The sequence below is a fragment of the Notamacropus eugenii genome, chromosome 3, assembly GCF_028372415.1.
Source record: "Notamacropus eugenii isolate mMacEug1 chromosome 3, mMacEug1.pri_v2, whole genome shotgun sequence".
Lineage (NCBI taxonomy): Eukaryota > Metazoa > Chordata > Mammalia > Diprotodontia > Macropodidae > Notamacropus > Notamacropus eugenii.
In genome coordinates, this window is record NC_092874.1 from 246,854,071 (window position 1) to 246,866,343 (window position 12,273).

The window sequence follows — 12,273 nt, forward strand, 5'->3', positions numbered from 1 at the left end:
ACTGAAAACCAAAGGAGAGATTAATAAAAATGAAATTAAGAAAACTATTGAACTAATAAATAAAACTAATAGTTGGTTTTATGAAAAAAAGAATAAAATCGATAAGCCTTTGGTCAATTTGATTAAAAAAAGAAAGAAGAAAGTCAAATTACCAATATCAAAAATGAAAGGGGTGAACTCACCTGCAATGAGGAGGAAATTAAAACAATAATTAGAAATTACTTTGCCCAATGTTATGCCCATAAATTCGACAATCTAAATGAGATGGATGAGTATTTTAAAAAATATAAATTGCCCAGATTAACAGAAGAGGAAGTTGAATACTTAAACAAACCCATCTCAGAAAAAGAAATTGAACAAGCCATCAATGAACTCCCTAGGAAAAATCTCCAGGGCCAGATGGATTTACAAGTGAATATTATCAAACGTTTAAAGAGCAGTTAATTGCAATACTATATAGACCATTTGGGAAAATTGGGGAAGAAAGAGTTCTCCCAAATTATTTTTATAATACAAATATGGTTTTGATACCCAAACCAGGAAGAGATAAAACAGAGAAAGAAAATTATAGACCAATTCTCTAATGAATATAGATGAAAAATTTTAAATAAGATTTTAGCAAAAAAGAATACAGCAACTTATTACAAGAATAATATATTATGATCAGGTAGGATTCATATCAGGAATACAGAGCTGGTTCAAAATTAGGAAAACTATTAGCATTATCAATCATATCAACAACAAAGCTAACAGAAATCACATGATTATCTCAATAGATGCAGAAAAAGCTTTTGACAAAATACAACACCCATTCCTATTAAAAACGCTGTAGAGCATAAGAATAAAGGAAACTTTCCATAAAATAATAAGCAGTATCTACCTAAAGCCTTCAGCCAGCCTTATATGCAATGGAGATAAGCTAGATGCATTTCCCATAAAATCAGGGGTGAAACAAGGATGTCCGTTATCACCACTATTATTCAATATGGTACTAAAAATGTTAGCTGTAGCAATTAGAGAAGATAAAGAAATTGAAGGAATTAGAATAGATAAAGAAGAAACTAAGTTATAACTCTTTGCAAATGATATGATGGTATACGTAGAGAATCCCAGAGATTCGAGTAAAAAACTACTTGAAATAATAAATAATTTTGGCAAAGTTGCAGGTTACAAAATAAACCCACACAAATCTTCTGCATTTCTATATATTAGTAACAAAGTCCAACAGCAAAAGATAAAAAGAGAAATCTCATTTAAAGCTAGGGTATACACTATAAAATATCTGGGAGTTTACCTGCCAAAACAAACCCAGGGACTATATGAACACAACTACAAAACACTTCACACAAATAAAGTCAGATCTAAGTAAGTGGAAAAACATCAGTTGCTCATGGATAGGCTGAGCTAATATTAGCTCAATAAATTAGTCAATAAAAATGATAATTCTACCTAAATTAATTTACTTATTTAGTGCCATACCAATCAAACTATCAGATAATTATTTTCTGGAGCTGGAAAAAATGTCAAAATTCATCTGGAAGAACAAAAGATCCAGAATATCAAGGGGACTAATGAAAACAAATGCTAGGGAAGGTGGCCGAACACTACCAGATCTCAAATTGTATTATAAAGCAGCAATTATCAAAACCACTTGATACTGGCTAAGAAACAGAAGGGTAGACAAGTGGAATAAGCTAGGTACTCAAGACACAGTCGGCAATGAATATAGCAATCTACTGTTTGATAAACCCAAGGACCCCAGCTTCTGGGATAAGAACACTGTTCAACAAAAATTGCTGGGAAAACTGGATAACAGTGTGGCAGAAACTAGGCATAGACCAATGCCTGACACCATACACAAGAATAAAGTCCAAATGGGTACATGATCTAGGTATAAAGATTGATACTATGGACAAATTAGTGGACCAAGGAATAGTGTATTTATCAGATTTATGAAGAATGGAAGAATTTTTGACTAAAGAAGAGATAGAAAGCATTATGAAGTACAAAATGAATAATTTTGATTACATTAAACTGAAAAGTTTTTGCACAACCAAACTCAATGCAACCAAGATTTGGAGGGATGCAGAAAAGTGGGAGAGAATTTTTGCAGTTAGTGTCTGTGATAAAGGCCTTATTTCTAAAATATATAGAAAACTGAGTCAAATGTACAAAAATACATGTCATTCCCCAGTGCATAAATGGTCAAAAGATATGAACAGGCAGTTTTCAGAGGAAGAAATTCAAGCTATCTATAGACATATGAAAAAAATGCTCTAAATCACTATTGATTAGAGAGATGCAAATCAAAACAACTCTGAGGTACCACATCACACCTATCATATTGGCAAACATGACAGAACAGGAAGATGATAAATGTTGTAGAGGATGTGGGAAAGTTGGAACATTAATTCATTGTTGGTGGAGCGGTGAGATGATCCAACCATTCTGGAGAGCAATTTGGAACTATGCCTAAAGGGCTACAAAAATGTGCATACCCTTTGGCCCAGCAATGTTGCTTCTAGGACTGCATCCCCAAGAGATCGTAAAAATAGGAAAGGGTCTCACATGTACAAAAATATTTATAGCAGCTCTCTTTGGGGTGGCCAAAAACTGGAAATCAAGGGGATGCCCATGAATTGGGGAATTGCTGAATAAATTATGGTATATGGATGTGGATATGGATATGGATACTATTGTGCTATAAGAAGTGATGAACAGGAAGACTTCAGAGAGGCCTGGAAAGACTTATATGACCTGATGCTGAGTGAAAGGAGCAGACCCAGGAGATCTTTGTGCACAGCAATGACCACAGTGTGCGAGATTTTTTTCTGGTAAACTTGAAACTTCATTGCAATGCAAGGACTTAAAAAAATTTCCCAATGGTCTTGTAAGGCAAAATGCCTTCCACATTCAGATAAAGAACTATAGAATTCAGTCTCAGAATGTAGCAGATCATTTTCTTTTGTATTACGTTTTGGTTTGTTATATGATTTCTCCTATTCATTTTAATTCTTCTACACAGCCTGACTATAGTTAAAATGTATTTAATAGGAATGTATGTGTAGAACCTATATAAAACTGTATGCTATCTCCAGGAGGAGGGGGGAAGGAGTGGAAAAAAATCTAAGTTATGTGGTGGTGATTGTAGAACACTGAAAATATATAAAACAATAAAATAAAAAAAGTAGATCAATTGATAGACTAGACAAGGAAGAATCAGAAATAATTGAATTCAACAATGTAGTTTCTAGTATCTGGCATATAACATAATAAATTCAAGATGGATACATGGCCAAAATACTAAAGATAAGACCATAAAAATTTCAAAGAGAAGTCGAACTTATACTTTTCACTGCTGTAACTAAGAAGTGAATGCTTTACAAAACAAGGGATAAAACTTATTTAAAAGATACAAATCTTAACTACATGAAATTTCAAAACTTTTGCAGGAATAAAAATTAATAGAAGTGGGATAAGAATGGAAGTGGTTAACTGGGAAATAACCTCTGTCGTTAAATATCTCTGATATGGACTTATCATCCCAAATATGTAGACAACTAACAGAAATACATAAAATCAAAAGGGGAAGAGATAGGTGATATTAAATATATATCAATATAATTTTGTACTTTAAAAAAGAAATATTATTAAATCCACAGGGACCAAAAGAGCAGACTGCTTTTTTTCACCATTTCCATTCTTCATAGCTCTCAAAACACATGATATTATTTTACATAACATATTTCAGTCTTTTAAGAAAATCTGGTGTTTATATCTTGCACAGCAAAACAGTGAACAGGATATTGCTTTCTATTTCTTTTATTGACTTCAATCTAAGCATCGGAACTGCAGGCAAAATCAGAGTCATCATCAAAAAAATTGGATTTACATATAGTTTAATGGTCACTAATTTTTCCACAACTGGACTTAAACAGTATTGTGAATGCATTGACTTGTTGATGTTTCGTAATCCAGTCATTGTGGGATATATTTTATAACCAGCAGTGCCAGAAGTATTTCTTGAAGCAGGTGTATGCTCTATCTCATCGAATTTTTCAAAGTATTTTTTTTTAGCACATGGTCCATCTAAGAGCTCTTATCAACATTACCTCTTTGGTAGAATAAAGAAGTACCAAAATGGGTTTGCTAGGGAACATGACAGTCTGACAGGGGCTGCCAAGGTAGGGATTGTATTATAGTTGGTGGTCTTAACTTTAACAAAAGACTTTTATTAGTTCCCCAGGCTTGTGGACATGGCATCACCATTTTACTAGTTTTTGACCCTAACAACCACTTCTTACCCATTTGCTGAAAATGTCTGAAGATTGCAACAGTCACTAGGGCAGAAGTTTTTGGTGATCAGTTGGCATTAGTACTTAATTTGACATAATCAGACTTGTAGAAACAGTTCACAGCAGAAATTGGTAGAGCTACAAGATAAGAGAAGACAGTTGCTAGACTTAGTTAGACATAGTCCTACTGGTAATAGTTTTTTCTGTTTGGAACTTTTGTACTGAAGGCAGCTAGAAGAGTATATCAAGTATAAAGAAGAGAGAAATTTAGCTTTGAAATGTAAGTGTTATTGTGTTTTTGCCAGGGCAAGTTAAGGTATGCATGCAAAGAGTGAACCATGAGTGTACCACCTGGAGAAGAATGTGAATGGGGCTGGAAGAATGCTTTTATTTTCTCCAAATTGTCAGAGAGAATGAAGTAAGCAGGCAGCATACATGAGGAATATGTGATTTCAGATTTAAGAGAGAGAAGCAGAGCACCAAGAGAAAACCCTACATGTAACACATAGAGACTCTGGTGTCTTTACCCCAACTTCTACTTGCCTTAATGCTTACCAGACCTTACAATGTAGGTGAATGTATCTTTTGCTTAAAGGTCTAGGGGTACCTCTTGGAGGTATCTTTCTATTACTTTCAACACAAAGTTCGGTTAGAATGTGTCATCCCTCTAGTATCAATTGCCAGCAGCAATTACTCCTCATTGTCACTAATACCACTGATTAGCCCCCTACTTTCAATCTAACAGTTGATAATCTTTTCAATTCTACCCACTAATATCAATTACCTTTTATAAAGGGATATTTACTAAAAAGATATAGCAAAAATTCAGTGATACTTACTTTTCTGTGGTGACAGCCTCTTTGGCCACTCTTTCCAGTACTAGCTACAGCTTCATTCATTTTACCTTGGCTGACTACTTGTAGCCAAATTGAAATTGGAATATTCCTTGCTCCCCATTGCCACTTCCAGGTTCTCCATCTTCCTCCATCATTAAGTAGCCTCTCTTCCTTTGAGGTTCATGCTATTGCTTCTACCACCCAAGCAAAATCCTGGTAGCTATTATCTACAGACCTCTCAGGTCACTCTCCTTTCTTCCTCAATGAGTTTGATGCCTGGCTCACTATTTTTTTCCCTTCTCCAACTTCTCCAGCTCTTGCTCATATACTAGAGGACTTCAACATACACAGTCTCTCAAGGAATAAGAATAGAGGCCAGTATAGAAAGAAGCTAGGATTCCCATGAAGAAGATGATTTGGGGGCACTGAAGTTATTATGGTCTGAGTTTAGGTGCCTCAAGGATCAGAATAGTTGCACATTAGGCTCCCAGTTGAGAGGGGTGTCTTTAAGAGATCAATAAGAGTATTGTAACTAGAAGGAGCTCTAACATTGTGCCTTACCTTAGGAGTAAAACTTAGGAAGGAGAAACCTACTAGGAGAGTAGGGGAAGGGATGTGGTCAAAGGTGCAAGTAGAAAATGCTCCCTCAGAACAATTGGTACAACTGGCCAATGTAAACTTCCAGATACACTTGCAAGCAAGGTGTTGACATGGAAAGAGTAGCCCATGGAGGGGTGGCCAACATAAAAGGGGTGGCATAGACCTCTGAGGAGATCTTATTGGGGAATGAAGATTTTGCAAACAAAAAACAAAACCTTTGGAGGGAGGTAAGAGGGTCCCTGTGGGTGTGAGTAGCATACACAACAATCTTGGGCTCCCTCCCAACCCCACCAACATCCCCCCCATGCCTAATGAGTTTCCCAGTTTGATCAAGGAGTTACCCTCCCACTTTCAGAGGCCAAGTGTATTTGAAGTATCAGGGAGGGGGAGGAAAAGGGTTAACATTATCATTGCCAATCAAAAGGATAACAGTTGCACAAGAGAGAGAGAAAGAAAGAAGTAAAAAAGAAAAAAAATATTTTCCTTGGAGGGGATTAAAGAAGGCTATGGCAAGGCCAAAACATAGAAGGGCATATTTGATGGGGGAGATTTCCCTGTCAGATAGCCTCTTTCCTTCCTGATTGCTCCATGGGCATACAGAACAAGGAAAGCATCTTTCTAAGTAAATAAAAACATCAGCTGACCCAGGGTCAGGACCTAAGGAATGGGTTAAGACTCCCAAAGTCTGTCTTCTCCTTTCTCAACATATAGAGTGAATGGTTTTTCTAGATTGGGTTTAGTTTTCAGAGTCTCAAAAGCTTTAGCCTGGTCTGAGTCAGTGCCCTGAGTGGAGTCATGAAGGGCTTTAGCAATAAAGCCAAAACTAGGAATCCAAAGTCTACAAAATCCAGCCATGCCTAAAAAGACTGGAACTTGCTTCTTAGTGGTTGCAACAGGAATAGTGCTTTTGGTCTCAAAGGTTAAGGGGAGAGAAGTGGGTGAGGGTTCATGGCCCAGATACTTTATGGACTGGTATGCCATCTGGGCTTTATTCAAAGAGACCCTATAGCCTTAAGTGCCCAGGAAATTAAGGGCTTCTGTGGCAGCAGCCAAAGAAGTCATCTGGATGGGGCTACAAATAAAAGCATCATCCACATACTGAATTAAACTAGTATCTGCTAGTTTCAGGTCCCTTAAATCCTTTCCCAAAGGGATTTACTAATAAATATTATTTGGCCAAATAAATGAGAGATGTCTTGTAACCCTTGGAAAAAGACTGTCCATGTTAGTTGCCATGGACTTGATTTCCCAGGAAGAGTACATTCAAAGGCAAAAATAAATTATGACTATTCTTCATCAGGCTTTTTTCCAGGAAGGACTGCAGTGTTGCAAGGAGATAAACAAGGGACAAGGATTTTATACTTAAGGAATTTTTCAATTAAAGGTTGTAATCCTTCCCAGGCCTCAAGCTTACTCAGATACTGGCTGAGATAGGGGAACACTTTAGGGTCTGGGAGGCTAACAATGGCTGGTGTGGCAGAAGTAGCTCTCCCTGGAATTCCCAGATCCCAAACAATTGGTTCAACTGTCTCTCACACTTTCAAGCAATCATGGGAAGATCTGGTGAACAGGGGCAAAAGGGAGATGTGAGGTTTAACTAGAAATACTGACTACCCAATTTCACCATCAGTGAACACTGATCAGTGAAGGTAACACCATCACCTTCCAAACAAGGGGACAGGGCCAGAGGAGGGCATAAGGAAGGAGTGTTTAAACAACAGATCCTCAAACAGGCTAGGGAGGAGTATGTCTGCAGACATTCCTTAGTTTCCCCTTCAATGCCTATGACCTGAGGGATTAAGGGACAGGTAGGGCCTCCATTCTAGGGAGGAGTCTCTATACCACTGAGAAGTCTTCACTAAATCTGTTCCCATTCACTAGAAAGCAAGATCATAGAACCTGGGCATAGAACAATATTTTTTATTATTTACCAAGATAAGGTCACAATAGATGCATGACTTAGATGATAAAGTTGATTCCTTGAGGATTCCAACTCAAATTCTAGTCAGTATTAATCAATTTGATTTGACAGGAATAGTGATTATAAATTCTGTATATTTGACCCCAGAGCCATAAGCTGAAGAACTTGCAGCTTATTATGTAAGATAACTTGCATCATCATAGGAAACTAGCTAGAGGCCATTCACCCTTGTTTTTCTTTGTCTTGGTGACCAAGCCCAGCATGGTAGATGTAACTCAACTACAAGGAAATTCCCCCCAAATTATTTTTGTACCTCTGGACCATTCTCTCTTGTCCAACATGAACTGGTGTCAATCTTATGACCATCTTATGACTATCTAGTTAGTGAATGCCTCACCTATCTTATCACCACCTTCTGCCTACTAAGCTAGCAGAAATATTTCCTGCCTTGCCCAACACATAACTGCTCATATATTGTTCAGTTTATTTTAGCCTATGTATTATATGCCAACCAAAGGAATTAGTCTGTATCTTGTATAGCCATTCTTGAATGTTTAGATATCTAACCCTTTAAAAACAGGGCCCTGGAAGGATGGGGATCTCAGATCATGAGAAAGATCTGAGGTCCACTTCTACAGAAGACATCATGGACCTTTAATAAAGTACCATTGGCTCAGACTTCTGCCTCAATCTCTCTTATTCTAGGTTGGATAATTTTTATCACTATATAGATATAAAGAGAGAGATTACAGGAAAATTTGAAGAACATGGAACATATTACTTATCAGAGTTATGGTTAGGTGAACAGTTTATGAATAAACAAGAGATACAGAGCCGAGTGAGGTATAAAATGGATAATTTTGATTACATTAAATTAAGACGCTTTTGTACAAATAAAACAAATGTAGCCAAGATCAGAAGGAAATCAACACACATTTATTTAGTAGTTACTATTCACCAAGCAGTATGCAAAAGGCTAGGTGTAAAAAGGAAGATAGAAATAGTCATTGTACCCAGGGTGTTTATATTTTAACAGGAGAGTAACATTTTAATAATTAGGTACAGATGTTGAGTGAAGTGAGCAAAACCAGAACACTGTACACAGTAACAGCCACAGTGTGAGAGTACTGTTTTTGATAGACTTAGCCCTTCTCAACAATGTAAGAATCTAAAACTTTTCCAAAGGACTCGTGATGTTAAATGCCATCCACATCTGGAGAAAGAACTATGGAGTTGGGTTACAGAATGAAACAGACTTTTCTCTTTTGTTTTGTTTTCTTTCTCATGGTTTCTCCCATTCATTATAACTCTTCTGTGAAACATGACTAATGTGAAAATATGTTTAGTAGAAATGTGTGTGTCAAGCCCATCTTGTATTGCATGCCATCTTGGGGAGGGAAGGGAGAGACGGGGAGAAAATTTAAAACTTATGGAAATGAATGTTGAAAACTGAAAATAAATAAATTGAATATTTAAAAAATAATTAGGCATATTTGAGCTATATACTGAGCAATTGAAAAGTAACCTCATAGGGGAAGGCTCCAGCAGGTGGGAGATATAAGAAAGACTTGCTGACAAACAGGGTATTTAAGTTGAATCTTTCAAGGAAGCCAAGGATACTAAGAGGAAGAGATAAGGTGGGTCACCAACAGTTGGGATATAGGTCAGGATATAAGAATTGGTTAGTCTGGGAATAGAATTGTACTTGACACCTCCTTATCAAACAATTAATCAACAATTATTTATTAAGCACTTACTTTATTGAGGCACTGTGCTACTGCAAATACAAGTACAAAGAATGAAATAATCCCTCTCACCAGGAATTTACATTCTAATGGGGAGACAAATACGTTTTTAAATATATGCATCATAACTATAAAGTAAAAAATGTAAATACGCATGTCAAGTACATATGTATATTTGTATATATACATGTAAGTATACTTAGTGTGTGATAGATAGCACTAACAGCATTAGCAGTTGGAAGAGATCAGGAAAGGCTTCATGCAGAATGCAATAACTGAGTTGTATCTGAAAGGAAGAGAGGGAGTCCAAGAGGTGGAAGTAAGGAGGGAATTCATTTCGGCCATGTGACCAGGAGGAATGCAGGGGGGTGGGAGGTCAAGAAACAGAGAGAAGCACAGTTGGGCAATCACTAACTATGGAGACTGGGAAAATAGGTTGGGGCCAGATTGTTAGACCTTTAAAAGCTTTATGTAATAGTTTATATTTTTATACAAAAGGCAATGAAAACCCCTGGAGCTCACTGAGTAGAAGAGTAACATGAGAATAGTGAATGTTGGAGGGCTGGGGAGAAAGTAGATTCACTGGAGCTTTATAGAGCTGTGAATCAGCACAACTCATTTTGGAAAACAATTTGGAATTATGCAAGTAAAGTGATGAAAATGTTCATACCCTTTGATCCAAAGATTCTATTACTTAGAAAAACTCCCCATATGTACCAAAATATTTATAGCAACGCTTGTTTGTGATTGCAAAGAAATGGAAATAAAGCTGATGTCTGTCCACTGGGGAATGGCTAAACAAGTTGGAGTATGTAAATGTAACGGAATATTATTACTCCACTGTGAAACTACAAATGTGATGGATACAGAGAAATGTGGAAAGATCTGGTTGAACTGATGTAGAATGAGTTAGAGCCAAGAACACAATACACATGACTATAACAATGTAATTGGAAAGAAACAACCACATACCCCCCAAAAAAATTAAAGTGAAAGTCCCAAATTATAACAAACAAGCAGTTTGAAAATATGCTCTCACCCATCATCCCTTTGCAGAGGAAGGAGACCCACAAATGCTGAATGTCTCAGATTTTTCAATGTATTGCTGTTATGTTGGGTTATTCCTTCCTTTTTTTTCTTGTGTCTAAAAGGCCCATTATTTGTTTTTGGAGTCACTCTCTAGGAGGGAACGATACTAAGGAAAATTATGGTAATATAAGAAAACTAACTGAATAAAAATGTATTTTAAAAATAACAATATGGAAGTTTGGAAAGTTAATGTGTAAAAGCTATGAATTCAGTTATGAAGATGTTGAGTTAAGATATCTACAAGACATCTAATTTGAGATGTCCACTGAGAGAGGAGGTAAATAAGGGAATAAGCATTTATTAAATATCTGTTACGTGCCAGAAATTGTGCTAAGTACTTTACAAATATTATTCCATTTAATGCATGTCAGATTTCTGAATAAGGGAAGAGTCCATAACCAAACAAGAAACAAAGAGGTTTATAGGAGATAAAATGAATTTTTTTTATTATTACATAAAAAATTTTTACATAAAAAAAACCAATGAAGTTAAAATTAGAAGAAAAACAAGAAATTGGAGCCAAGATGGAGGAGTGAAAGCTGGAACAAACCTAGCCCTACCACAGATTCCTTCAGATATCTCTAAAAAGTGAGTCTGAACAAATTTTAGAGTGGTAGAATCCACTAGGACACAGAATGTGGCAGATTTCCAACCCAAGACAGCCCAGAAGGTCAACAGAAAGGATCTGTTATAAGGGGTTGGGGGAGCACAGAGCACATAGGCTGCAAGAGCCCAGACTTGGCCATAGCTAAAACAGAGCAGGAACAGCCCTGGACTGACTGAAGCAGAAGCAGCAGTGTGGATTCTCAAACATATCAGCACAGGACCAGAGACTGGCAGAACTAAGTGAGAGAGAAGTGCAGGACCCATGGTAGCAACAGCAGCCACTCTTGAAGCTATTAGCTCACAGATTTAATGTTTGAAAGTCACCTACTTGAAATTCTGGGAGCCAAGATGGCAAAGTAAACTATAAATGCTCTCATCCTTGCCTTGTTGACCTTGAAAAACCCAGAGAATATTTCCCCAGGAAAAATCTTGGAATAGAGGAATCAGCAAAAGGGGGACAGCAGTCTCTCAGCTCTGGAGATTAGGGAGATCCAAGAGAAGAATTCCTCTTGCTGTGGCTGAAGGGGAATGGTGAGGGACCAGAAGTGTCCCAGCAAACTTCACTTCTGCAGATCAGGAGGAGATCCTGAGCCCTAGGGGATGGAGCTGCTAAGCATCAACACCAGGACCCCAGGTGCACCTTAGCACAGCCTGGGGAATTGAGTAAACACCAGCACAGATGGTGGCTCACCAGCCTCTGAGCCTGCCTGTTCTCTAGCTCAGTCCTAGGGGAGGAGGATACCTCCTGCAGCTGAACCACCCCTCCCCCACACGTCTTGCAATGAGCTTCAGTGTAACCCCTGGGAAACTCAAAAAGACTTCACCTGGCCTCTGCCTTGGCACACACCAATCAGCTCAGCACCAGGTAAGCTATAGCATTATATAACTTCTAGCTGAAAGAACCAGAAGCCACAATTCACAAAACTAGAAACGAAGCCCCAACCTCATACCATAAGAAACATGGGACAGAGCCTCCTGTGCCACAGAAGCAGAGATCCACTTTGAAAGCCAGGAAAAAGGCAATCACCATGAGCAAGAAGCAAATAGAAAAGCAAAGACATAGAATCTTACTAAGGGGTTAGAGAAGACCAAAATACAAATTCAGAAGAGGACAGCACTGACAATATACTCGCATCTGAAACCTCAAAACGGAATATGAATTGATCTCAAGCTCAAAAAGC